The sequence below is a fragment of the Podarcis pityusensis genome (assembly GCF_964106645.2).
Source record: "Podarcis pityusensis genome assembly, chromosome: 1".
Lineage (NCBI taxonomy): Eukaryota > Metazoa > Chordata > Lepidosauria > Squamata > Lacertidae > Podarcis > Podarcis pityusensis.
Window position 1 is genome coordinate 122,965,335 of NC_138028.1, and position 14,758 is coordinate 122,980,092.

A 14,758-nucleotide genomic window follows, 5' to 3' on the forward strand; every position below is an offset into this window, starting at 1 on the left:
TGGAAGAGATTCAAGGAAGTCAAATACTATGTTTATGAAGATGGATGGTACTTAATTTTAATTAATTAAGTGGTAATATGTTGTATGTATCTTTTTTCTCTTTTTCTCCTATTTTTTGTTTGTCTTTATTATTGTTAATCTCTTCTTTTTTATTATGTTTATCTACTGAAAATAATAAATATTATTGGGGGGGGGGGAATCCTTCATGCATATTTCCTTCTTATTCTCCCTCCTGCTTTGAAAAGAGTTTCCTACTCTCCTTATCATGTGGTTTGTGGCGATGGGCGTGCATCCTGGGGAAATGAAGTAATTTTCCCATAGTTGGTGGGCTTCTGCCACATGCAGTGCTTTTTAAATGGGGGGTACGCATACCCCTAAACATTTTGTGAATCATTTTAAATTTTTTAGTTTCTTCTCCAGCATGGTGAATCATCAGTTCCATTGCTACCCCCAATGGTGGCCTCAATTTCTGTCACTCTGTTTTTTTAGAAAACACATTTTTTAAGAAAAAAAGCATTGGCCATATGCATGTGTGTATAGCACACTAAAATCAGAAATGCATTAGAATTGTACCACGAGGACAATCTAGTCCAACCCTTTGCAATGCAGGGGGTTTTTTTGCCCAACGTGTAGTAGCTAGATCAGGCTTCCTCAAACTTGGCCCTCCGGTCGTTTTAAGACTACAATTCCCATCATTCCTGACCACTGGTCCTGCTAGCTAGGGATCATGGGAGTTGTAGGCCAAAAAATATCTGGAGGGCTGAGTTTGAGGAAGCCTGAGCTAGACTGATTGATTGTGGGTGGGTGGGTGGGTGGGTGGGTAGGTACACAATTTTATCCTTAAAATGGTTTGCAAACCAATCACAGTGCGCTCTCGTCCATTCTGCCACCTCCTTCAGGCCAGACGGTAAGGGGCCCCGTACTACCCAGAATAGCTCTGCTGGACGGCCCAATGAGGATGTAATGGAATCAGCAAAGTACAGTGGTACCTCAGGTTACATACGCTTCAGGTTACATACGCTTCAGGTTGCAGACTCTGCTAACCCAGAAATAGTACCTCGGGTTAAGAACTTTGCTTCAGGATGAGAACAGAAATCGTGCTCTGGTGGCGCAGCGGCAGCAGGACGCTCCATTAGCTAAGAACAGTTTCAGGTTAAGAACGAATTAAGTACTTAATCCGAGGTACCACTGCATAACTTCTTCATTGCCTTCACTTCCCTAGGTAGACTTGATGATGAGCCTTCGCCAGTATCTGATTGCATTTGACTGGAGTTTTCCTCCACTCTTGTTTGAGCCATTGGGCCAGTGACATGTTTCGACAGCCCCATGGTCGCCATGGCAGCCATGAAGTCCTGAGGCACCCAGAGCCAGTCACCTTGGCATGGATGTTGAAGTCCCCCAGAGCCAGCAGTCTGGGAGTCTTCAACACTGCCTCTGAGACAACCTCTGTCAGCTCAGGCAGGGAAGCTGCTGGGCAGCAAGGCAGGCAGCAAACAAGCAGAATCTCTAATTTGCCCAATGCCAGGAACACACACTCTAGATCCCCCATTAACTGGACAGAGAGCCTTAAGAGAGAGAGAGAGAGAGAGAGAGAGAGAGGGAAACTCTATAACAACTTCCTCTCCCTGACCTTCAAGTCTACCCTTGATGCTGCACCGAAGGCAAAGGTGGTCACAGCTGGGTGAGACCACCTCCGCCCTGCTCACCACCCAGATCTCAGTGATACCAGATCGGCCTTCTCATGCATAATCAGATTGTGCATGAAGGAGGTCTTACTGGGAGCCAACCTAGCATTCAGCAACAGCAGTCGCTGATAGGACAACTGCAATTTCCAGGTTGGAGGAGAGGCTGGCACATGGCAGTCACAAACTGCCTGTACTGTATACCCCTTACCCCTTACCCGGCCGACCCCCATACCTCCTATTTTCCAGAGCCACTGCAATTGTGATCAGCCCTGCTTTCCCCTGTTCTCTTCCCATGCATATCTTTTATCCCTCAATTTAAAAAACAACGAAACCCACAAATTTAAAAACAAACAAGTTTAAAAGGAGTTAAAAACAATTGAAAACATACTAGGGCAATTATAACAGCAACAGAACCTTCTAAATAATCCCCCAACCCAAGAGTCTGTTCGGCTGCCTCAGCTTTTGTAGCTGGAGTCAGGGCCAGCTGGGGAAAGCCTGCAAGACAGGGAACAGTTCCCCCAGGACTTACAGCAAAGATGACCTCTGGCTTCCTCAGCAGCCTCAGCTTTTGTAGCTGGAGTCAGTCAGGCCCTGCTTTCCCAGGTCAGGTGAAAATCGCCTGTAGGACAGGGAGTAGGTCCTCCAGGACTCACAACCAAGATGGTCTCTGGCCTTCTCAGCAGCCTCCGGTTTTGGGTTGGAGTCAGTCAAGGCTCTTCCCTCCGAAGCCAGGTGGAAAAGCTATGCAAGGCAGGGAGCAGGTCCTCCAGGACTCACAACCAAGATGGCCATAACATGACTCAGAACCACCAAGAACAACAACAAGAGATAAGAACAGGTGAGAAACCCGTCTCCTGTCATAAAGGCTCCATTCCCAGTAGGTCAAAAAAGGAAAACAGGCTCAGCTATGCATATTATTAAAACGCTCTGAGCTTGATTTCGACCACACATTATTTATTACTTTCATTTTTGAAACACTATTAACCAGCTGAAGGGAAAAACTTTACTGTTCATCATTTGCATGGCTCTTTTATCCCTTTACTCACATTGAATGGTTCCCATGATCACAGGTGTTTTGATAGGGTTTATTCGGAAAGGCATCTCTTCTGCATTGTTCACATATACAGTGGTACCTCGGAAGTCGAACGGAATCTGTTCCGGAAGTCCGTTCGACTTCCAGAACATTTGGAAACCAAGGCGCGGCTTCCGATTGGCTGCAGGAAGCTCCTGCAGCCAATCAGAAGTTGTGGCGGACGTTCGGGTTCCAGAGAACGTTCCCAAACCGGAACACTCACTTCCAGGTTTACGGCATTCGGAAGCCAAAACGTTTGACTCGCAAAGTGTTTGGGATCCAAGATACGACTGTAGTTTCATAGCTTATTCTCCACCCTCACTCCAGTGTTTTGAGTTACAGGGCAAGACGTAAGGGGGCTCTTAATTAAACCCACAACCCCTGCTTTCTAGTTTAACCTAAATCAAGCTTGACTCCATAGGCTTCTAAACATAGTAGCTAGAGGGGCTGCCACAAATGGCTAAGAAAGCTAGGCCCCCTCTAGCTCCCTTTAATTCAAGCCGTATATTCCCACCCATCCCCTGGGATCACATTCCGAGTCAGCTCTTAACCTTGCTGCTGCAAAGAGAAATATAACGATAGCAATAATAATAATACTTCTTAATCTTCAGGAATGTGAAGATAAGGAACGATGAAAGTGTGCTTGGTGTTAGCAAATCCATGCCTGAGAGACCTTGAGGATGCGACTAGATCTCGCTGACTAAAGGAGCGTAAGCAGTTGTATCTTGCTTATATGGCTAGATTTAGTACACATAGTTTAAAAACATGCAAGATATGGGTCGTCGTCGTCCCCCTCCACTATCTGTTGGGGTAACTGTATACGGCAGGTGCTATATAGGCTTTTCTTTGAATAATAAGCCTTTGCCGGGTAGTAATCTCATGCAACTGCCGTATGAAAGATAAGAAAGATGAGAAAAACACTCTACCTATCCATTCTGAAGGAAATCAGCCCTGAGTGCTCACTGGAAGGACAGATCGTGAAGCTGAGGCTCCAATACTTTGGCCACCTCATGAGAAGAGAAGACTCCCTGGAAAAGACCCTGATGTTGGTAAAGGAGAAGGGGACGATAGAGGATGAGATGGTTGGATAGTGTTCTCGAAGCTACCAGCATGAGTTTGACCAAACTGCGGGAGGCAGTGGAAGACAGGAGTGCCTGGTGTGCTCTGATCCATGGGGTCACGAAGAGTCGGACACGACTAAACGACTAAACAACAACAACAACAAACAAAAAACAGGTGGCAAAACCTTAGCATCTTTCAAGCAGGATACTAATATACTTTGCTTTTCCGCATGGTTGGTGCTCCTATCTGGAAGAAGCATCATATAGGATCACTGGACCGATTTGAGCAGCAGCTGGCGGTTGTGTGCAGAGATGGGCTGCACCGATAAGGCTTCTTGGAGTGATCTGTTCTGCCAAGATGGATGGCTTGCTGAGTCTATGTACATTCTTCTAGCGCTGTGGTAAGACTGTAAGCCCAAGAGGCTAAGTGGTTTAGACCACAGCGCCACCCGCTTCAAATAGGTACCGCTGCGGTGGGAAGGTAAACAGCATTTCCATGCATGCTCTGGTTTCTGTCACGGTGTCCCGTTGTGCCACAACTGGTTTTGTCATGCTGGCCACATGACCCGGAAAAGCTGTCTGTGGACAAACGCCGGCTCCCTCGGCCTGAAAGCGAGATGAGCGCCGCAACCCCATAGTTGTCTTTGACTGGACTTAACCATCCAGGGGTCCTTTACCTTTTTTAACCTTTTTTTTACCTTAAGATTATGAATAAAGGTAAAGGTAAAGGGACCCCTGACCATTAGGTCCAGTCGTGGCCGACTCTAGGGTTGCGGCGCTCATCTCGCTTTAGTGGCCGAGGAAGCATGTGGCCAGCATGACTAAGCTGATTCTGGTGAACCAGAGCAGCGCACGGAAACGCCATTTACCTTCCCACCGGAGCGGTACCTGTTTATCTACTTGCACTTTGACGTGCTTTCGAATTGCTAGGTTGGCAGGAGCAGGGACCAAGCAATAGGAGCTCACCCCGTCACGGGGATTCGAACCGCCAACCTTCTGATCAGCAAGTCCTAGGCTCTGTGTTTAACCCACAGCGCCACCCGCATCCCTATGAGTAGGTTGCCGCAAATGGCAGGTGCTGGCAGCTCTTGTCTTTCACCTCCTCCTCGTGTTCCGATGTTGTAGGATTGTTCATCGCCTCCAGGCCAGAGTGAGAGAGGCAGGTGAACAAACAGGTTGCAATGTTGTTGTTGTTATTTATTAAATTGGTATACTGCCCCATGCCCACAGGTCAATACAAAATCAAAATATAAAAACACAAAATACATAATAAAAGCAAAAACAACCCAGTAACACCCCCCAACACATTTTAAAAGGGCATTGGATGTCAGTCCGCCAAAGACCTGGTTAAACAAGAACGTTTTTGCCTGGTGCCTAAAGGTGTATAATGAAGGCGCCAGGCAAACCTCCCTGGGGAGAGCATTCCACAAACGGGGAGCCACAACAGAAAAGGCCCGTTCATCATGTTGAAAATGAGTAGGTGCCAAACTCTGGACATTCTCATGGGGGGGGGGGGGAGAGAGCCTAATTTCCATCGGGCATAGAAAGAGGCAGCTGAGCAACACTCTCTATTTCCCCGGCTTTCTTTTTCTCAGGTTCTCAGAACCATCCGTGGTGCTTTGAAGAACTGCTTGGACTCCCTCTGCTCTGGCCACCTGCAGTTATATATTTATTTGGAAGACTTTAAAAGCTCTTGATCAAAGAGGTCTGCGGGGTGGTGTATGAACAAAACCTTAAATAAAAGGGCAGCTAAAAGTCACAAATCGGTTGTGAAAACACCAAAATACATCGAAACCATAAAGATAAAATAAAACCTTTTGAAACAAACATCGGTTAGTAATTCATATTTCTGGGTATAAATGAAAGTGCCTGAACAAATGTGTCCAGCAGGTGTCTAAAAGGATATTGTGAGGGTGCGACTCCAAATATCTGAAAGACCATCAGCATCCCTACCAACCTTCTTGGAAGCTAATATATGCAGAGTACTCGGTAGTTCCAGGACTTTCCTTGTGGCAGGTCCTAAATTGGAGAACTCCTTATTCACAAAGGTGTATCTATCACAGGGCAGGGGTGTGGAACCTTTTTGGCCTCTTGGGGCAGATCCTTACCTGAACCCCGCCCTGTTGACCAACTTCATCACGGTGACGGATGATTGGCAGATGTTTGACCCACCTACCTGTCAAAAGTCCAGAGGTTGCCAAGCACCTGGAATGTGATGTTAGTTGTGGGGTAGCTGGTCGTGGCTTAGGGAAAATGCCTTTGTGGCCCAAATTGGGACCTGTGCCAAGCCATATCTGGCCCAGTGACTGGATGCTCCCCACCCCTAGGGTCTATCACCGTTCTTCTACAGCTTTTGCCATATAGCGCTGATGAACCTTCCTACTGTGGCCTTTGACAGTTAAGGTTACCAGATTTTTTTCAATGAATCCGGGGACACTTTTCAATTTCAATGGATTTTGTATGGGGACTGATTTGTAAATCCGGGGACTGTCCCTGGGAAAAGGGGACGTCTGGTAACCTTAAGTTAAAATATTTTGTTTCCTGGGACCCAACCTCTTTTTCTGCATTTATAACAATTGTTTTTTTCTGGGAGGGAGCAGGGATACGCATACCCCTAAACCTTTTGTGAATCTTTGTACTTTTGTCCATTTACTGTATTTGTTTTCCCCGATTTGAACTATTAAATGGTGATTTTCTTGAGTCAAAATGAGAGTACCCATAAACATTTTTTTAAAGAAAAAAAGCACTGGTTCATAGTGTTCTGTTCTGTTTGGAATATTTTTACATGTGTGTGTATGTGTGTTTAAATCATTGCACAGCAGAACCTCGGTTGCCGAACGCAATCTGTTCCAGAAGACCGTCCGACTTCTGAAACGTTCGACAACTGAGGCATGTTTGAATACGGAAGCATTCACTTCTGGGTTGTCGGCGTTCAGGTTCCAAAGTGTTTGGCTTCCAAAGTCAAAATAAAAAAATCCTTCCAGTAGCACCTTTAAGACCAACTAAGTTAGTTCTTGGCTTCCAAAGTGTTTGGCTTCCAAAGTGTTCGACAACTAAGGTTCCAGTGTAACCGTTTTTTCATCTGTTTTTATAACTGGATATTATATTGTTGAAACGTGCCTCAGGACTCTGCTGAAGTGTGAGTAAGGACTCATATAAATAAAAGAATAAAGGATTGACTCATAAAGGCGGAACAGACGTTATGTGGCATTGTGTAAGTGCACGCTCTATAGGTCGAAGCAGCCCAAAGGGGCATGTATGGAGGTAAGGCACTCTTTATGTAAGCTTCACATCATAGGGACTTTAAACAGCTTTTGCTTTCCACAATGGGAGGGTATCCTGACCGATATACACCTCCCAACCCTGCAAACTGTCCAGTATGTGTTGGTTACTCACTACCAGAGCCAGTGTGGTGTAGTGGTTGAGAGCGGTAGTCTTGTAATCTGGGGAACCGGGTTTGCGTCTCCGCTCCTCCACATGCAACTGCTGGGTGACCTTGGGCCAGTCACACTTCCTTGAAGTCTCTCAGCCCCACTCACCTCACAGAGTGTTTGTTGTGGGGGAGGAAGGGAAAGGAGAATGTTAGCCGCTTTGAGACTCCTTAAAGGGAGTGAAAGGCGGGCTATCAAATCCAAACTCCTCTTCTTCTTCTTCTACCTTTCTCCTGCAAGAGGCCTCAGCCTCCAGAGGGCTGTGGCTGCAGTATTAGTTCTCCCATTTAGTATCCAAGATCAGATTAAGGGATTAGGCAAGTTACACCCATCCAGAGCCAAACAGGATTGGAGCTGGGCTCTGTTCTAGATGTACACAAAAGGTGCAAGATAGGTATAAACCATGCTCACTTCCAACACATAATTTTCAGCACCTGGGCAAAGTGGTATGTGGAGCATCGGGTTCCCTACACCCACTTCCTTTGTGGCATCAAAAACTGTGTCCCAGTTAGCGACGTCCTCAAAAGTTTGATTATAGCTAGCAGGGGCATCTTACCCATAGAGGCTAGTGGCGCGGGCCACCACGGCGCCAAGTTCTGTTTTTTTAAAAAAAATAATAACTTTTTTATTCAAAATTAAAACAAAACATATCATCCAGAAACATATCATCCTGATTTCCCCCCATTTTTCCTCCCTCCCCCCACAGAACCCATCCACCCCCACCCCCGACTTCCCTCAGTTCCAGTCTTTGATTTCTCTAAAAATGCTGTTTTCTGCATGTTACACATTTGTATAGATCCTCAAACTATTTAGCTGATTATTATCAATAAAAGGTTTGTGAATGTTTATTCAAAACCAGCCAAGGAGTCCAGTTCGCTTTGTTGCGTCTTCAAATACTTTGTAAAGGGTTCCCATTCATCTTTAAAGTCACATCCTTGTCCTGTAGCTTGTATGTCAGTTTTGCCAGTTCTGCATAGTCCATCAATTTTTCTTGCCATGATTCTTTAGTTGGGGTTTCTTCAGTCTTCTATCCTTGTGCTACTAAAACTCTTGTGGCCGTTGTCACATACATGAAGATGTTTTTCAGCTTTCTTGGCAGATCTTTCCCTACAATCCCTACTAAAAATGCTTTAGGTTTTTTAACAAATGTTAAATGGAACATTTTCTTCAATTCATTGTATGTCATTTCCCAATTTTTTAAAATTACCTTACAATCCCACCACATATGATAAAATGTCCTTTTCTTTACACTTTCAACATATATTTGAACTGGTTTTGTACATTTCCCCTAACTGCACTGGTGTTGTGTACCATCTGTACATCATCTTCATGTAATTCTCCTTCAATAGGGAACAATTGGTAAATTTTAAGTCAGTTTTCCATAATTCCACCCAATCTCCCATCATAATGTTGTGACCTACATCTTGGGCCCATTTAATCATAACTGATTTTACCTCTTCATCTTTCGTCTCCCATTCTAATAGTATGCTGTATGCGGCCTTCAGTAGTTTCAAGGGTGCCAAGTTCTGGAGGGTGCCAGGGAAGAGGCGGAGCCTGGACATGGCGCCTCCCGGTATCAGCTCGCCGCCCTTGCCCGCCTCCGCCATGCCGTGCCAAAGCAGCGCCGCGCCCGGAGCCTCCGTCTGCCGTGGCCACTGGGCACAAAGCAGCCAGCTGAGCCAGAAGGCTCTGCCTCTTCCTCGCTGGAGAAGCTGCCCTCCAGCCGCTGCCCACCTCCTCCAGCCCCACCGGCAGCGCTGTCCTCCCTAAAAAACTCTGGGAAAGGGGGGGGGGACGCTGGAGGGAACTTCGCACCACTGCGCCGGATATGCCAAAGATATGCCTAAGATGGCCCTGATAGCTGGTCCTTCATCATTAGCGGGGGGGGGTAGGTGGGTTTGCGGGCAAGGCAGTGCCGATGGCTTCCAAACACTGTGCATCGCTACCGGTTCTTGAGAGGGAAAGGGGCAAGGCAGCAGAGACTGTGGTGTATTATTCTTATGATACGATATCTTTATTGTCATTGTCCCATACAGAACGATGAAACTGAAAAATCTACATAAGACATAAGACATTCAAAAACCCCTAAAAACTCTGAAACCCCATTTTAAAATACAATATACTACAGTGGTACCTCAGGTTAAGTACTTAATTCGTTCCGGAGGTCTGTTCTTAACCTGAAACTGTTCTTAACCTGAAGCACCACTTAGCTAATGGGGCCTCCTGCTGCTGCTGTGCCGCCGGAGACCGATTTCTGTTCTTATCCTGAAGCAAAGTTCTTAACCCGAGGTAATATTTCTGGGTTAGCGGCGTCTGTAACCTGAAGTGTATTTAACCCGAGGTACCACTGTATAGAGGCTCCTTATACTGCGTTTAAAACCAGAATTGCATTTGGGTAGAAACTGTTTCTCAGGTGGCTAGTCCTGATCTTTATAACCCTATACTGTTAAGTTGTGGGTGAACATATCAGATGACACAGCAATTCTTCAAACAGCTCTTGTTTATTCACAGGGCAGAACAGAACTGAACTGAAGGGTTCAGCCAGCCTGCTTATATAGAGCTCCACTAGAACGCAACAGTAACCATTTTCTGTAACTATCCAATCACTGAACGTCACTTTCAATCCCCTATTTGCATATGTGGACCTGAGTGAAAACTATCTACAGTATCCTGGGGTACACTGGGCCAAATTATTCTTATTCTTACTCTTATTTGTTAAATTTGTATGCCGCCCTGTACCTGCAGGTCTCAGGGCAGTTACAACATAAAATTGCAATATGAAAACACAAAATACATAATAAAAACAAAAACAAAACCCTCCCCAACACATTTTAAAAGAATGTCAAATCAGCCAAAGGCCTGGTTAAAGAGGAACGATTTTGCCTGGCGCCTAAAGGTGTATAATGAAGGTGCAAGACGAACCTCCCTGGGGAGAGCATTCCACAAACGGGGAGCCACCACAGAGAAGGCCCTGTTCTCGTGCACTGCAGAAGCATCAAATTGGCTCCGCTGCTGTTCTTGCACTGTGCTGAGCTGCCTGCCGCCTCGCCCTCTCTGCTTAACTGGCAATAATGTGTGGGGTTGGAAAGCCAGATATGCAGTGCTGTCCTTTCCACCTTGTCCTCAGTGTCGACTTTACCACGGCCATGACTCTTATGCCTAATTTACCTCCTCGCACTACGGGGTTGCTTCTTGCAGCACGTCAGAAGGATTCCCTCACTGGGAGATCAAATGCTTCATGGTATTCTGAGCTGCCTCTGGGTCAAACCAGACATGGCTGAGGAAGCCATGTTTGTTGACCCACTGGCCTCTCCTATTCATGCATGAAGCAGAGAGCTGGGGATTGAATTTTAAAAAGAGGCGTGCTATTGAGGGCGGCTGAACTGTCCCGCACATCGTTCAACATCCTAGATATCTTCCTCCCAGCTTTGTTTACTCCACGGGAGAGAAAATGGAGCTTGCTACCACCAGTCCATGTGGGGCTTTGCCTGTCAGCTTCCTTCTGACTTAGTCTCTGTTTTGCCCTTGTAGAACTCAGTGGGGGAAAGGATGGGGACGAAACTGGAATTACCGTATTTTTTGCTCTATAAGACTCACTTTTTCCCTCCTAAAAAGTAAGGGGAAATGTATGTGCGTCTTATGGAGCGAATGCAGGCTGCACAGCTATCCCAGAAGCCAGAACAGCAAGAGGGATCGCTGCTTTCGCTGCGCAGCGATCCCTCTTGTTGTTCTGGCTTCTGAGATTCAGAATATTTTTTTTCTTGTTTTCCTCCTCCAAAAACTAGGTGCATCTTACGGTCTGGTGTGCCTTATAGAGCAAAAAATATGGTAGTTGGCTATCCCTGTCACTGACTTCCTTCCTTGGGGCTTCTTGCCTTCCACCCCAAGAGTCCCAGTGGGAATCCTCTGCTGACTTTGACCCACACAACACTTTTGATGCTGAAATCCGAGCCTTGCTCCACTTTATTTACGAGCGAGGCAGAGACACGATTCTACAAGCTTGGCTACTACCGCTGTCACCTCTTGCATGGCCCATTCTATTTTAAAATAGCTCTTGCTTGAAATCATGAGGAGAGCTTCCTTTCAGCATCACACACACCCCACGTCCCCAGGAGCATTTTAGCTTCAAGTTCACCCTGAGAGTCACATGCTTCTTTTCAAAGTCTTTTGTAGTCCGGGCTGAAGTCAAATGGGTGACCTAGAAAACTTTCCCAAGTTTGTACTTTATACAATAGCATAAAGGTTTCTTTAAAACACACACACACACTTTTAACAACCCAAGACAGCTGGAATCTCGGGGAAAGGTGCATTTTAAAAAGCACAACAAGACAGCTTGAATTGAAATAACAATACCCTTTTGTCGGCGAACCAGTAGACTTTTATTTCTACAGTCTTACCGGCTTTAGGGGATTTTACAGGTCAAGTGCACAAAATAAATATGGAAAAGAACCTGGTCCATTTCCCTTGGTTACAGCTAATCATACTCCAGAAGGGACAGGTTTTAGGCTGTGCACATATTTAGTTACACATTTTTGCCAATCCTTGAGAGAGGGGATATAAAACACATCTAAATGGGCAGTGGTGGAAGACAATGGAATACCTGCACAGTTAGATCTTATTGTTATTGTGAACATTTCATTTTGCCTTAATTATTACTATTTTATTTCTTTGTTCTCTGATGTGGTTCAGGTTCAAAACGATAAAGATTTACTGTAGGAGGGAGAGGGAATTTCAGCTGGTGCAAATTCTTGTTTTCTGTGCCACCGTTTTTGTAAAATAATGATTATTTCAATCAGTTGCTCATTTGCAACATAATGCAGTTTGAAACAGGGGGAAAAGGAGAGAAAACAAAAGATTATATGTCAAAAGTAACATCTTATTATGTCATTTTATAAGAGTGCAAACAAATTATATGGAAATCTATTCTTTAGATATTTATCATTCTATGCTATGATAAAGACCATCTCTCTATAAATCTGTAAAGTTGCTGCTTCTGTTCTCTTTTATAATATGTGTCCTTCACTAATACAGTACAACAATGTTCCTTTTTTTTTAACCAGCCTAGAATGAATAGTGCTTTGGTTTTCTTCCATGATCTTGCAATTACTATTTTTGCTGTTCACAAATATATAATAGTTTCTGAATCAGTTTCAAGCGCTATATCCTTTAATCGTCCAGCAGCAGTACTTGAGGATCATTTGACAAAAAAATTTAAAGGTGCAGGAGTCCCGCCCTCTTTCCCACCTGGACAGCTTTCTCGTCAGTAATACTGTTGAATACCTTTTTCCAAAACGAGGCAAGAAATGAAAATACCGGTAATAATATGAATGGATTTTCAGCAGAATATGTGCTCATTTTATGGCAGCTGGTTCAAGGTCAAAGTTCTCCAATTTATTAAGGAACTCATGTGGAATTAGGAAGAATATTTGGCAGCCAAAATTAGGACCATGCATCCCAAACAAGGGCCACCCAATGGTGATATTCTGGAATAAGACATACGGTAATCCCGGGACCTACCTGCAGATACTGACATTGCATCCCAAACAAAACACAAGAGCGCTTAGCATATTTTAGTACAAATGTATACACTTTACATGTAAATTGGCACACTCATTTCACTACTCAGGTAAAGCAAAAACTCATAGGAACTCCAAAACAGTAAGAATTTGGCTCCATCTTTCTATAATATATAGAAATATATAATAATAAAATGGAAGACATTTTTGAAATGTTTTAGGACTAGAATTTCAGCTCTAAGCAGTAACAGATACAAAATTACACCAACCCCATAATGAATTATTAGGTTACATATCCAACTGAGATAAGACAGATTGAAATCAGAGGAAAAGTTAGTCATGCCTTTTTATTTTAATGGGTCTACTCAGAGTATGGCTTAGTTGGATACAACCCAAATATATGAAAACCTTATTCCTAAGGTTGTGATATAATGAGCCCCCCCCCCCCCCCAGTATATTGCTAAACTGTACCTTGAAACCAAACCAGGGTCAATTTCAGTGCTGGGCTAGTCTACTGAAAAAACAAAAGTGTTTTTCTTTAAAACAAGAATCTAATCTCCATACTCCCTCTTCTCAAATACAAGGCTGCAGTGACGCCTTTGCATTTTGAGAACATGCCTTCAAATTATCGATATCGTACATGGGCTGGGTGTAACCTTGGGAATCTTACACGTTGGTTCTTGCAACCTTTTTAATAATTAGCTTGATTACAGTCTTTTCATTCTAATGAGATCATTTACCTTCTCCTGAGTAATAGATGCGTCGAGAACTGGTTTTCACAAAGGACCTGGAGCCAGAAATTGCCTCACTCGTGTGTAGGTTAGCCACTTTTATTTTCCCAGGCTGGGCTTTCCGTACCTTTGACAGGTATGTGCGAGAGGCAGAAATTCTTCAGCTGCTAAATTCCTGCCTGCACTCAGGTAGTAGATAGGAGCTGTCCCGGAGAAAGGGATAAAAAGGAAGACGTCATCTTTGCTTGTTGAGAAAGTGCATTGCAAAGGATCATGGGAAAATCAATGCAGTGGCGGCAGCAGTAAAAATATTTGGGGGGAAGAGACAGAAGGGGAGAAGCGCATTTCTGGAGGTGGGCCAAACATATTACGTCAGGGATGGCCTCTCTAACTAGCCTTGGGACTCTCACAGTGCCAGATTTACGTATAAGCTAAACAAGCTATAGCTTAGGGCCCCATGTTCTTGAGGGCCCCCAAAAAATTAAAGGGAAAAAACACCTGGATGTACATTTCCAAAATATAAGATAAAAAACAAATAAAATAAAAACTACATACAGCAACAGTGTTTTGTGTTGTGTAGGCTCCTATGATGTAAGTAATGGGCCCCGCCTGCTAGCCTGCTCCCTAAAATATCACTGGTTTGCTCATTTCTATATATAGGGTGCCTACATTCTGCATATTTTGTTACGTTCAAATGGCTTTAGATACCTGTTAGGTCCATAAATTACCATATAGCATATATTCAACACAAAAAACGGGCAATTTGTTGTTGACAAAGGACAGCTGGACATATAAAGGGCCCCATTACCTTCAGTAGCTTAGGGCCTCATCTGACCTAAATCCGGCCCTGGACTCTCCCTAAGCCATATCCCTTACCGGTTACCCTCCTCGAGTGTTTTGATCTAGGTGGAACACCTCCTTGAACTCTGATAACACCTCTTGCTTGTTTGGATAATGGGTAGAGAAGGGTAGAGGTGTAGAAACTACCCTACTGAATAAAGTTAAAATTTACATTCATTGCTCCACCCACTCTTGTCTCTGGCCACAGCCACCACTGCCATGCCCCCCCCCCCCACCAAGAGGTTGCCCAGAGAGTTCCCTGCCATTGGTGTTGGATATTTGAAAGAAAAACGAACAATATACAGTGGTCACTTGGTTCTCAAACTTAATCCGTTCCAGAAGTCTGTTCCAAAACCAAAGCGTTCCAAAACCAAGGCGTACTTTCCCATAGGAAGTAATGCAAAATGGATTAATCCGTTCCA

The 14,758-nt window shown here is 44.5% G+C and overlaps 1 long non-coding RNA gene across 2 annotated transcripts in view; it reads left to right on the forward strand.

The window, feature by feature from the left end:
* LOC308458746 overlaps window positions 1-14,758 on the forward strand; it is an 88,601-nt gene that overhangs the window by 3,436 nt on the left and 70,407 nt on the right. Inside the window, exons 2-3 of one of the 2 annotated variants that reach the window (XR_013977637.1) lie at window positions 5,414-5,650; window positions 6,638-6,751. The exons of the other annotated variant lie outside the window; for it this stretch is intronic. This is a non-coding gene — a long non-coding RNA (uncharacterized lncRNA). Of the gene's footprint in view, window positions 1-5,413; window positions 5,651-6,637; window positions 6,752-14,758 lie in introns of those variants that run through there. 2 annotated transcript variants of the gene reach the window in all.